The sequence below is a fragment of the Ambystoma mexicanum genome, chromosome 6q, assembly GCF_040938575.1.
Source record: "Ambystoma mexicanum isolate Mex_15411 chromosome 6q, UKY_AmexF1_1, whole genome shotgun sequence".
Taxonomy (NCBI): Eukaryota; Metazoa; Chordata; class Amphibia; order Caudata; family Ambystomatidae; genus Ambystoma; species Ambystoma mexicanum.
In genome coordinates this window covers 676,948,964-676,962,506 of record NC_090937.1, presented here as the reverse complement: position 1 = coordinate 676,962,506, position 13,543 = coordinate 676,948,964, and positions in this window count along the sequence as shown.

Below are 13,543 nucleotides of genomic sequence, written 5' to 3'. Positions count from 1 at the left end.
TTTAGCAAAACTGCTATTTATCTTAAAATGGCATCGGCTAATGCCATCCCTCCTCCCCAAGAGCCACCACCACTGATGTAATAAAGGAGCATGAGAAACACTGCCCCCTACCTTAGAAATAACACACCCACAACCTGTTCCCCTGTCCACCTGCCCCTCCATATTAGTGTTTGGTGCCTCTTCCCTGATTTTCCTCCTCACCTTTCGTTCTAAGCTCCCCTGCCAACAAAATAAATACATCCAAAAACAACAAAAGAAATCTTCCTTTAGGAACCACCTTACACAGTTAAAAAATAGAACTAAAACAAAAACGTATAGACTCCATCTACTTTATATTTCTCAGTAAAGTACATAGACTCAATAAGATTTTCCAACATTTCCATTTTGTGTTATGCTAATGGAAATATTGTGGCGTTCATCCCCATTCCAGAGACTGGAACGGTGGATACTGGCCCAGCATCCCAAGTTATTAGCCCAAGTGAAGCGAGGGTGAATAATGAGGTCTCCAGACCATTATCCCCCATTCCAGCCCCTGTAATGGGGGATGAAGGCCATTAGCACCCTAGGTTCCCAAAGCGGGAACCTGGGGTGCTAAAAAAGTATTTTTCTTCCTACACCGGGACACCTGCGGTGTCCCTGTTAAGGAAGGAATATCCTTTTCCAAGATGGCCACCATGAAAAGGGAAGGTGGGGTTCCATACAGGGCCGCTCTTCGCTTTCCATGGCAGCCTGCAGAAGGCGAAAAGAGAACCCTATGACCATATTACCATGAGCACATTTTTCTTCCCTTTCAAACCTATCCCAATTTCGAATAACTTTACGACAAAGTCACTCACAGGGGGACATGGCGAATTTAACCCCATGTGTTGTCCCTCATGGTCATTGACAGTAGTCCGATTGTTCAGATCATGGCCATATTCCATGGCCCAGACAATCTGGCCAATGCCCATGGCCACAGGCTACACCTCAGTCACCAAAGGTACATTACTATTTTTTGTACCTACATTATGACACCTGTCAAAAAATAAAACACAGGCATATTTACAAAACCATGCTTTCTGGTCTTTGCCAAAGCTCCTTACACATGTTTGCTGGAAATCCATCCATGATTTATTTTTTCTAAAGTGTCAAATGTATGCACATACAATAGTCATATATCCTAGCCCCCACTTGACAAAATCCATTCAGACTTCACAAAAACATTTATATCGAGATCTATAATCTTTTTGCAAACTTTTGTGTAGATTTGTCAAATGGCACCACATTTATAAGCCTTTACAATATTTTGGGTCCCCCCCTCTAATTTTGCCCCCTCTCGACAAAATTCCATCAAACTTTGCAAAACCATTTATATCTAGATCTTTTATCAGTTTGCCAAATTAAGTGTAGATCCGTCAAATGGCACCTCATTCATAAGCCTTTTCATTATTTTGGGACCTCCTCTAATTTTACCCCCTCTTGACAGAATCCAACTAAGCTTTGCAAACTTATTCGGAATCAGGTCAGGGATACAATTTCAAAGTTTGATGTAGTTTCATTAAGTGGCTCCAAAGTTATAAGCCATCCAAGAACTGCTTTTCCCCAAAGTCACACTTGCCTAATTGTTCTTGTAGTGAACAGCAGAGGTTCGGGGAGTTGAGTGAGCCACCAGTCAGTGTCTGTTTATTGTTGTGATTGGATGACACATTTGACATTTGTTGACACCTGGGAGGAGGTGCTGGAGGGACTGGAATTCCTTGAGGGCAGCTTGTGGAAGAGTCATGCCCAAATGATATTGCTGGGAGGGAACAGCACATATTCATGTAAACAGGTGATACCAAAGTGGCAGTCTCTTGAAGCTGGTGAATGAGACATATGCCATGGGACGACACCTTAGAGGAGAATCAGGACGAGATGGGAATACCTGAGAGCAGCTTGTGAGAAGGTCATGCACATCTGATTTATTTGGGAGGGAGCAAGCAGCAATAATGGATGCAGTGGATGACACACATTCAGACACATTTGGAGAGACATATTAGCACCCAAAATGAGCAAGTGACGGGGAGAGGTGGTGCTTGTGAATTTTCACTTTTGCAGCAACAACCAAAATTGCATGTGATCTGTTGACGGTATCATCCAACTCATGTTAAACACCACGTTATACAGGTATTGCAAAGGTATTTATGCACAACAATGGATGTGGAAGAAAGGGAAGGAAGCAAGTTAATTGGTGATGTAGGAATCAATTTTGGCTATGAATTCTGATGTTAATACACATCGTCAATAATAATAACAAAAATACTTACAGCATGAAAGACGGAGGAGGTTGAAATTTCGGGTCATCTGGTTATCTCTGGGAAAGATGTGCAGATATTATCTAATGAAAATCAGGTAAAATGAACATTGTTTTCCGGGTCTCTATCTCTGCCCCAACATGCACTGTGTCAGAGAGTAAAGGTTTTGAGATGGGTGATGATCTTGACAAATATTTAGCACAATCAGACTCCAGATAGGACGAAGCATTGATGTTGAAAGCAGTGATACTGAGGTAGAAGAGAAGAATGAAACCACAGATGCGTAAGCGGTCGTATTAATAGTTCACTGACCACCTGCATAAAGAAGTTTTGTGAACAGACCATATGCTACACATTAGAAAGCCCATCACTTTATTATTTGGCATCCAGAATTTCACCAGCGCTACTTCTGCCAGCCCATCAGTTTAACATGAATCCAGCCTGTGTGTTCCAAAAGAATATACACACAATGCATATCAAGGTTCAGTATCCTTAGTAAAACACTAGGTGTACATGTGAATTGTGTGGGCACAGGGGGTAACGCTCGTCCTGACAAATGGACCAGAATCAACAAAGAAAAGGAAAGATTGGTCTCCAGAACTAATACAGACCCCGTCCCCTGCAGACTCTAATTCTTTTTTATAACAGATAATATGTATAATGATATTTCTGTGTATAATAGAACATTCCATAGGTATATGTCTGTTCATAAATGACTCATTGACATCATTTTTTATAACGTTCATCTTCTTTTAATGTCAAGAATCAAAACTCAATGCATTGCAGGAGAAATACCCCTTCTTCAGGGGTTATCTATAATGTTAATAAACACAAAATTAGCATAATTGATGCAGAGGAAGGAAATATGATAGCAAATTCTGAACAAAACCACTCAAGACTAATCATATCCTAAACAATACTTCTAAATACATCAGTACATATAAATATCAAAATACTCTTTCACAAATTCAAACCAAACAATATTTAAGTACAGAATTACTAAAAGTCAATCAATAATTCACACATTTTTTCCAGTTCATACAACAAAATTCGAGCCTGTTCTTATAGTAAATTGTTGCCTATATTTCCTGGGGGAAAACTACTGTACTGTAGAATATTATTATTGTCAGTTTGTTTCCTGTAGATATTAGTGTCTCCATGTTCAGTTAAATGCACTACATCCAAAAAATGTAACAAAGGATTACCAATGGCCAGTGTAAACTTAATACGTTCATGTATGGAGTTAAAGAATGCCAGAAACTCTTCCAGTATCCAAATGGTGCCTGTCCAAATGCCAAACACATCATCTATGTAAACATTTCCAACATATCAATGTAACACTCCATATAGGATTATCCAAAATGTGGATTTTTTCAAGATAGAACATGAAGATATTCGCATAAGCAGGGGTTATCGCTGAACCCATAGAGGTTCCTGAGGCTTGAAGATGGTATGGTGATTTTATTCTGAACAGAATATTGTACAGGATAATATTCAAGTGCTCTAGGCCAAATTGTGTGTTATCTGGAAAGTAATCTTCTTGTAATAATACCCACTCTATTGCTTCCAAACCATCCAAATGAGGAATCGATGCATATAAAATTTGCATACACTGTGGTGGAATGACTCCAATTTGTTCTAAAAAGTTAAGAAAATGGGTAGTGTCTCTCATGTATGTGTCTGTCTTCTGCACAATAGGTTGTAAAAAGTAGTCCACATATTTGGCCAATGGTTCAAAGGTACACTCTGTCTCTATGACAATCAGTCGAAAGGGTGGTTCAGAAGGGTGTTTGTGTATTTTAGGAAGCACATAGATTAATGGTGTAAGTAATCTCCATAGTAGGATCTTGATGAAGCTTATCATATGTAGACTCATCATTCAAAAGAGTACGGCAACTATCTCCATAGAAAAAATTGCACGAGTCTCTTCCATTTGCATCAGGAGATGGACACTGACTGTTGTATCACTCGCTGCCACAAGTATTTGCTCCACCCTCCCAGCAAACTCAGTTGAGCACAAGTTGTTCTCATGCATTCCTGGCTCCTCCCACTCCTACTAGTTGTCACCAAATGGCATATGTCTCGTCCACTTGCTTCAAGAGATGAACACTAACTGGTGTGACAGCAAACACCATGCGTCTCTTCTAAACGCTCACAACAAAATCTATGGACTACGTAAATAGGAATTAAAACCACACTACCACCACTTGTAATCCTGTGCTAAACCCACAGGACCAAGTGGTGATAACAGTGAGTGTGGCAGTAGTTCGACAGATTTACCTCCAAATTACCAGCAAATTCTTTATGAGGCCCAAAGAATTTAAGTTCTCTCAGTGTTGCCACTGCATTCAACAAACATACTAATCATAAACAGGAACAGCGCAAAAGGTCTATCCCTGTACACTGTACCTTCCAGATTGGAAGATGCACCCCTCAACCCTTATTTTAATTGTGGTTATGTTTGATAAATGTTCCCTTCAGAGATTGCAATGGCACAGCCAGTGAACAGTGTAAAGACTGGGTGCGGGGGGTGTCTGTACTCCTGCTGTCTATATGGTAGAGGAGAGGCACAGAGGACCCCAGCCAAGATTCTCTATTGTGTTAGCAATGGAGGAGCAATCAAGGCCTAGCTTCTCAGGAGGTGATGCAGACTGATTCTTAAGTACAGTGTAGTCCCAAAGCCCCCACAAAAGAATGTCCACACACTGTATTAGTTAAAACACAGTCTTTATATAATTAATATTCAAGGTTATGTACACAATCACAATAACTCACTTTGTGCTCAGAAAATCTACAATGGAAAATATATACAGTTCTAAGTGGTACCACAATTATTAGCAGATCTCATTAAAGTGTATCTACTGTACTCTGGTTAAATGTCACACAGATCACTTAATAAAGGCAACCAACAATAGACATACAATAGACATAGGAGGAAAGCAGTTGGTTAGAACAATTGGCAGAATACTGGCATTTACCATTAAACACACTTCTGTGTGGAGATCCTCCCACCTGGGACACCTGTAAAGATATATCACAAGCCCAGTCCATATATTGTTCTAGTAGTCGTATTTCCTTCTACAATAGTTCTACAACCCCAATGTACTTGGAATAGCAGAGTTTGTCGTCGGTTCGTCGACGGATCCTTCTTGCGCGGCTCACTTTAAAGCAGGAGCCATGGATTGTTGAGATCCCACGAAGAAAAGTGAACTCGGCATCGAGGCGGCAGCTTCGATCCCAGTGGTACTTTTTGTCGATGAAGAGAATGCGTCCTGCAAGGAAGAGGCGAGCGGGGCACTTCGATGTCGATAGTTCTGGATCACAAAGAGTTTATGAGGAACTGTGGACCAGCAAGGGGGTCGAGTCGTCTGGTGTCTCTACGGTCATTCGGTGGCAGGAAACCCACCGGCGGATGCTCCTCGGCATGTCGACGGCCTGTTCTTCTCTGGTGGGATAAGGCGGGCGGCACTGCGAATGAGCACGTCCGTGAATCAAAGGTCTTAGGCAAAGGAGCGTGCGGCTCCGGTCGTTGAAGGCATGGCGTCAAGTGGTCCCCACTTCTGGGCAACACTGTCACGCTCACCTGATTCCCACACAGGCGCAGGTCTGGCTTCGAGTGCTGATGCTTCTTCAATGGTGAAGCGCAAGACTCTGATGATGGACAGGAAGGGCCCCTCTACTCTGGCCTTTCTGGCTCGCAGGAATATTCCCCTGTGCGTGAAAAGGGAGTATTACCTACTGACGGAATAATGCTCAAGCCTCCCACTCCCTTCCAACCCTCCTCGATACCCTTCCATGATTCCCCGTGAAGTCTCACCTTAGGGTCTGGAAGGGTGAGTTCTCCATCCGGCTTCTGATGCAGGGGCGCGTTGAAACCCAGTTACTTCACTGGATTGAGGTTTGATGGGAGTTCTAAATAAGCTTGACTATTCAGGTGAGGCGCTGTAAGAGTTCTGTTGCAAGTTCAAAAGTTCAAGCTTAATAATAATGTTCATTGACTTATTGCAGCAAGCGCTAATGCTTATGTCTTTTTCCCCTTAGGGGCCGGGGTTCGTAATGCCGGAGATATGGCTCCGACCCGAAGTGTAAGTTCTGGATGAGCGTTCAGGTAAAGTCTTCGCATTCGCTCATTCAATGTCTTTGTGTTTTTTCCCCATTGGGGCCGGGGTCCGGAATGCCAGGAAGCGGCAGGACCCGAAATGAAATGGGAATGACCCAACAGGTAAGTCTTAGAAGGAAACTGAGCTTTTCCTATTTCCCTTCCTTCTCTCACCTTGTTTTCTTGTCTTTTCTCTCTAGGCTCTGGAAAGTGGGTGCGGATCCGGATGATCGCTGCTGAAGGTGGAGGCGCCCAGGAAAGGTGAGTGAAATGCAGCGCTGCAGCGATCGAAGCGAAATGCTTTTAAAATGATGTCTTCCCTTTCAGGATCGTCGGTGTGATGTCCCCGTGATGCAGCTTTAGCAGGTAAGGTCTTCTTTCTCGCCAATTCTCTCTTAGCTCCCTTTGCAGGCGACCCAGGATGCTGACAGGCGTGGCTGAAGTCCAGATGCAGGAGCTGACACGGTGAGCGTCCAGCTGTGAGGAGCAGAACAACGCGAAGCGTGAGTTGCTGATCGGGCGTGGTTTAAATAGCTTTGGGAGAAGTTCCAGGCATGTATCCTTCCACCGATCAGGTATGTATCCTTCCCCAACCACACCCAGGTGGAAAGTAGTCCCACAGGTAAAGTAGTTCCATTCAGGCCTCAAGAGGGCCTGGATGTAGCAGCATGGTCTGCATCAGGTAAGTGCATATTAAAACACTTGAACACATGTCTAGCTTTATGAGCCTGGCACCTAAGGCGCCAGGACAGGGGTCCAACATGAGCCTGGCGCCTAAGGCACCAGGACTGTGTCCAAAGGGCCCCAGCTTGGGCCCGCTGGCACTTCCCTGGGGGGAATGATGCCTGCCTCTGAGGTTGCTGGGTCGGACCTGGCTCCTTGGAGGTAGGCATCATGACAGTACCCCCCCTCATGGCCCCTCCCAAGGTTGTTCCCTCCGGGGGTTTTGGCTTGTTCGGAAATCTCCGGTGGAACCTTTGTATTAATCGAGGTGCGTGAACATTGTTACTAGGCTCCCACGATCTCTCCTGAGGTCCATATCCCTTCCAGTCAACAAGATAGAAGAGTTTTGACTTTAACACCTTGGAGTCTAAAATGTCTTTAACTTCGAATTCTAATTCCCCTTCAATTTGAACTGGGTCTGGAGGCTTGGACAGTCGGGTCCCTGGTTGTACTGGCTTCAAAAGTGATGCATGAAAAACTGGATGAATACGCATGTTAGACGGTAAATCCAGTTTAAAGGCCACGGGATTGATTATAGCCTTGATGGGATAAGGTTCTATGAATCTGGGATTGAAGGTTTGCGGGCCCTTGAGGGGTAAATGTTTCGTTGCTAGCCATACCTGGTCTCCTACTTGATAAGGAGTTTTACTTCGGTGCAAATCAGCATTTTCTTTATACTTTTTCTTGGCTTGCTGTAAATGAGTTGCTGCTTCTTTGAAGGCTCGGGTTATTGTGGAATGCAGATGATTTACTGCGGGCATTTCCAGGGTCAGAGGTGGATCTAGGTCAGAGGTCCGAGGATGGTGACCATACAAAGTATAAAAAGGAGTTTGTCCGGTTCCAGAATGCACTGAATTGTTGTATGCATATTCTGCGATCCAAAGGATGTCTTTCCAATTTAACTCGGATTGGTGTAACATGCACCGAAGATATTGCTCGAGAGTCTGATTGGTTCTCTCGGTTTGTCCATCGGTCTGGGGGTGGTGGCTGGTGGATAACCGCACATCTATTTGTGCTAGTTGGCAACATTTCTTCCAAAAATGGGAGATAAATTGACTTCCACGATCCAAGACTAATATGGAAGGAAAACCATGTATGTGAACTATATTCTCCAGAAATTCCTTGGCCAAGGTGGAAGCTGAAGGCAAACCTTTTAAAGGGATAAAGTGGGCCATTTTGGAGAATAGATCCACAATTACAAGGATAGTGTTGTAACCAGCACAAGGAGGCAGGTCAGTTATAAAGTCCATTGACAAGGTGTGCCATGGTGCCGGTGGAATATCCAAGGGTTGAAGTAGGCCGGCTGGCCTTTTCTTTTGACCCTTGTTTTGGGCGCAAATTCCGCAAGACAATAAAAAAGACTTCATGTCTTTTCTCCAAGAAGGCCACCAGAAGTGCTGTTTGATTTTTTCCTCCGTTTTAGCGATACCAGGGTGTCCTTCCATTAATGATTCATGATGATGGGAAATAACAAGTTCTTGCAATTCTTTACTTGGCAGAAACAACCGCTCCTGGAAGTAGGGTAAATCATCCTTAACGATGTAATGAGGACCCTTTTGACTCCATTCCAGTAAGGCTGAAGAATCTAGAAGTTGTTTTACTTGCGTTTGGATGTCCTCAATAGTTTGCAATGAAGTTAGGCCTAAGATTCTTTGTTCAGGTATGATTGGCACAGGTTCTAAACTCGAATTGGGTTCTTCCATGCCAATCCGGGATAAGGCGTCCGCTTTACCATTCTTGCAGCCAGGGCGATAGGTAATTACAAAATCAAATTCCGCAAAGAATAGAGCCCATCGGAGTTGTCGTGAAGATTGAGCTTTGGCCATCTTTAAATACTGTAAATTTCTGTGGTCTGTAATTACGGTGATGGTGTGTCTTGCCCCGAGAAGGTAGTGACGCCAAGCCTGAAAGCAGATTTAATATCCAGTAAGTCCCTGTCGGTAATTGCGTAGTTGATTTCAGGAGGAGAAAATTTCCTGGGCCAAAAGGCCACAGGGTGTAGTTGGTTAGTTTCTGGGTCTCTTTGTGACAGGACAGCTCCCATGGCCGAACTGGATGAGTCGTTTTCCACAATGTAAGGGAGATCTGGGTGCGGGTGCTTCAATACTGGTGCAGAGGTGAATTTGGTTTTCAGGTCCTGAAAGGCTTGTTCGGCCTCACGAGTCCATTCAAAGCGTTTGTTTTTCTTTAGGAGAGCTGTGATGGGTTGGACTGTTCGGGAAAATTCCGGAATGAATCTTCGATAGAAATTGGCGAAGCCGAGCATGCTCTGAACTCCCTTCACCGAGCTAGGAGATGGCCATTTGAGGATGGCGTCCACCTTTCGCGAGTCCTTTCGGACTCCTTGAGGTGTCAGGATGAATCCGAGAAACTCAACTTCTGTGGTATGAAAAACGCATTTTTCGAGCTTTGCAAATAGTCTGTGCTGGCACAATTTCTCAAGAACTGCCCTAACATGTTTTCTGTGATCAGATTCTGAAGAAGTGTACACCAGAATGTCGTCAATATACACAATGACACAGACATCGATAAGTTCCCGAAGAACATCATTCATAAAGTACTGAAAGGCAGCAGGTGCATTGCACAAACCGAAGGGCATCACCTGATATTGAAAGAGCCCAAATTTGGTGCGGAATGCAGTCTTCCATTCGTCACCTTCTTTTATACGCACCAGGTGATAAGCTCCTCGGAGATCTAACTTGGCGTACACACAAGCATCTTTCACCTGGTCGATAAGCTCAGGGATCAGGGGCAGAGGATAACAATTCTTAATCGTTATTTGATTTAGGGCGCGATAGTCTATATATGTTCTAAGGTCGCCCTCTTTTTTCGGCACGAAGAACAGAGCTGATGAGACAGGAGACTTGGACGGGCAAATAAAACCATTGGCTAGGTACTGATCTAAATACTGACGCAAATGCAGGTTCTCAGGTTCCGTAAGAGCATAAATCCTACTACAAGGTAGTTGAGCATTGGGTACCAGATCGATTTGGAAATCATAAGACCGATGGGGATGTAGCGTGTTAGCCTGTTCCTTCTGAAAAACGTCTTGGAATTCTTGGTATTCTGACGGTAGCTGTACAGGGGTGGAAGTTGCTGAGGCTAGACCCATAACTGGATTTCTTGGATAACAAGTTGGTTCACAATCAGGAAAACTTATCTTCTTTGCTCGCCAGTCGATTCTGAGATTATGTGTTTCTAACCAAGGAATTCCAAGAATTACTTGAAATTGTGGGGCCTTGATCACATCAAACACGATTGCTTCCCGATGTCCATCCTGACCCACCAGTGTCATGTCAACAGTGGAATGCGTTACAGGCCCTGAGGCTATTTCGGTTCCATCTGCTGTAGTAATGACATCTTCGGTTACTTTCGGGCGGAGAGGGAGCTTAATCCTGGAAGCCAATTCACAGTCTATGTAGTTTCCAATAGCTCCACTGTCGATGTATGCTTTTACAGCATGCAAATACTGAGGCTGTTTTGGGTCCACGAGCACCATTGGCATGACAAAATGCGAGGTCAAAGAGTTTGTTTTCAAGCTCGGCAAGCGGACCCCTACGCTTGTCGGGCTAGGTCGTTTCCCGAATCAGGTGTCAATAAATCGTTATCAGTGGCTCCAACCACCTTCTTAGGTGGTTTAACCGGACAATTTCGAAGAAAGTGACCGGACGTCCTGCAATACAGACAAAGTTGCATTTGCCGCCTTCTCTCTCATTCCTTCTGCGTTAATGGTCCTTTAACACCGCCGATTTGCATAGGTTCGGATACGTCGGTACTCTTGGAGTTAGCGTGGGTTTTGATCGGTACTCGGGTTTCGTACTTGAACCGATCTGCTTTTCTATTTTGAAGTCTGTGATCAAGTTGAACCACCAAGTCTATGTAGTCTGCGCAGACCTGGGGTGGATCTACTATCTGAGCTAGAACATCCTTAAGCTCTCCGCGCAGGCCTCGATGAAACAATGTGATCCTTTTGTTTTCTGGCCATTCAGTTTACACAACCAGTCTATTAAAGGTGGCAACGTAGGACAGGAGATCCTGATTACCTTGTCGTAAGGATAGCAGTTCGTTATCAAGGGCCTGTCCTTGAGAGTGTCGAGCAAACAATCTTTCCATGCTGGCCTGGAAGCCCTGAAAATCCTGGAGAATGGGATCATCCTGATTTACCAATGGAATAGACCAATCGGCAGCACTGAGGTAAGATAGTATAAAGGCTACCTTGGTCTGGTCGTTAGGGAAGGCCCCGGGTCTGCATAGAAAGTGTAAACGACATTGGTTCATAAAGACGGCATATTTCTTGGGATCCCCCGCAAAACGTTCAGGCGGGGCCAAAGGCATGTGTCCAGGTAGATTGATTTGTACCGGGTTATTCAAACCCATTGATGTGGAAGTACCTCCGGAATTAGGTAAAGGAGTGTGCCCTGCCTGGGCCTGCAATAACCTTTTGGTCAGGTCATCAGTTCTTTCCTTGGATAGGATCAGTTCTCTTTTGAGAGCGTTAGTCTCCTGGCGGGCTGAGTGCACTTCTGCCCGTAATTCCCCCAAAAGCTGGGCCAGCTGATCTGTCTCGGAAGTCTCCATAGGCCCGGGTGGGAAATTGTGGGTAGGCTTTGCGTTCTGTCACGCTCACCTGATTCCCACGGATGCGCAGGTCTGGCTTTTGGTGCTGATGCTTCTTCAATGGTGAAGCGCAAGACTCTGATGATGGACAGGAAGGGCCCCTCTACTCTGGCTTTTCTGGCTCGCAGGAATATTCCCCTGTGCGTGAAAAGGGAGTATTACCTACTGACGGAATAATGCTCAAGCCTCCCACTCCCTTCCAACTCTCCTCGATACCCTTCCATGATTCCCTGTGAAGTCTCACCTTAGGGTCTGGAAGGGTGAGTTCTCCATCCTGCTCCTGATGCAGGGGCGCGTTGAAACCCAGTTACTTCACTGGATTGAGGTTTGATGGGAGTTCTAAATAAGCTTGACTATTCAGGTGAGGCGCTGTAAGAGTTCTGTTGCAAGTTCAAAAGTTCAAGCTTAATAATAATGTTCATTGACTTATTGCAACAAGCGCTAATGCTTATGCCTTTTTCCCCTTAGGGGCCGGGGTTCGGAATGCCGGAGATATGGCGCCCACCCGAAGTGTAAGTTCTGGATGAGCGTTCAGGTAATGTCTTTGCATTCGCTCATTCAATGTCTTTGTCTTTTTTCCCCATTGGGGCCGGGGTCCGGAATGCCAGGAAGCGGCAGGACCCGAAATGAAATGGGAATGACCCAACAGGTAAGTCTTAGAAGGAAACTGAGCTTTTCCTATTTCCCTTCCTTCTCTCACCTTGTTTTCTTGTCTTTTCTCTCTAGGCTCTGGTAAGTGGGTGCTGATCCGGATGATCGCTGCTGAAGGTGGAGGCGCCCAGGAAAGGTGAGTGAAATGCAGCGCTGCAGCGATCGAAGCGAAATGCTTTTAAAATGATGTCTTCCCTCTCAGGATCGTCGGTGTGATGTCCCCGTGATACAGCTTTAGCAGGTAAGTTCTTCTTTCTCTCCAATTCTCTCTTAGCTCCCTTTGCAGGCGACCCAGGATTCTGACAGGCGTGGCTGAAGTCCAGATGTACGAGCTGACACGGTGAGCGTCCAGCTGCGAGGAGCAGAACAACGCGAAGCGTGAGTTGCTGATCGGGCGTAGTTTAAATAGCTTTGGGAGAAGTTCCAGGCATGTATCCTTCCACCGATCAGGTATGTATCCTTCCCCGACCACACCCAGGTGGAAAGTAGTCCCACAGGTAAAGTAGTTCCATTCAGGCCTCAAGAGGGCCTGGATGTAGCAGCATGGTCTGCATCAGGTAAGTGCACATTAAAACACTTGAACACATGTCTAGCTTTATGAGCCTGGCGCCTAAGGCGCCAGGACAGGGGTCCAACATGAGCCTGGCGCCTAAGGCGCCAGGACTGTGTCCAAAGGGCCCCAGCTTGGGCCCGCTGGCACTTCCCTGGGGGGAATGATGCCTGCCTATGGGGTTGCTGGGTCGGACCTGGCTCCTTGGAGGTAGGCATCATGACAAACACGGCTTCGACGGGCCTCCAGTAGTTACAGCAAATTTGCAAACCCTGGTCAACGACGGTGGACGGAATGTCCGGTGCTGATCTTCGTTCTCCTCGGCGGTCCCAGTCTCCAGGCAGCCTTTTGAGGGTCTGACTTCCAGGGCACTTCAGCAAAGGTTAGCAGTGCTCGATGGTCCCTCGGAGCACAGGAAGAGGGTGCCTAACCAGGTACTCTCTTGGATCAGTCTCGACAACTTTCAGCTTTCGGATTTCGGCAAAGGGAGACAGCAGTCAACCTTCTTCTTCAGGCGCGGCTTCGAGGTTAAGCATCAGTTTCAACTTCAGCTTCTGAACAATTTCCAGTGGTGAGAGGTCCCCAGATATACTATTCTGTCTCTCATCCACACTGCTGGGTCACACTCAG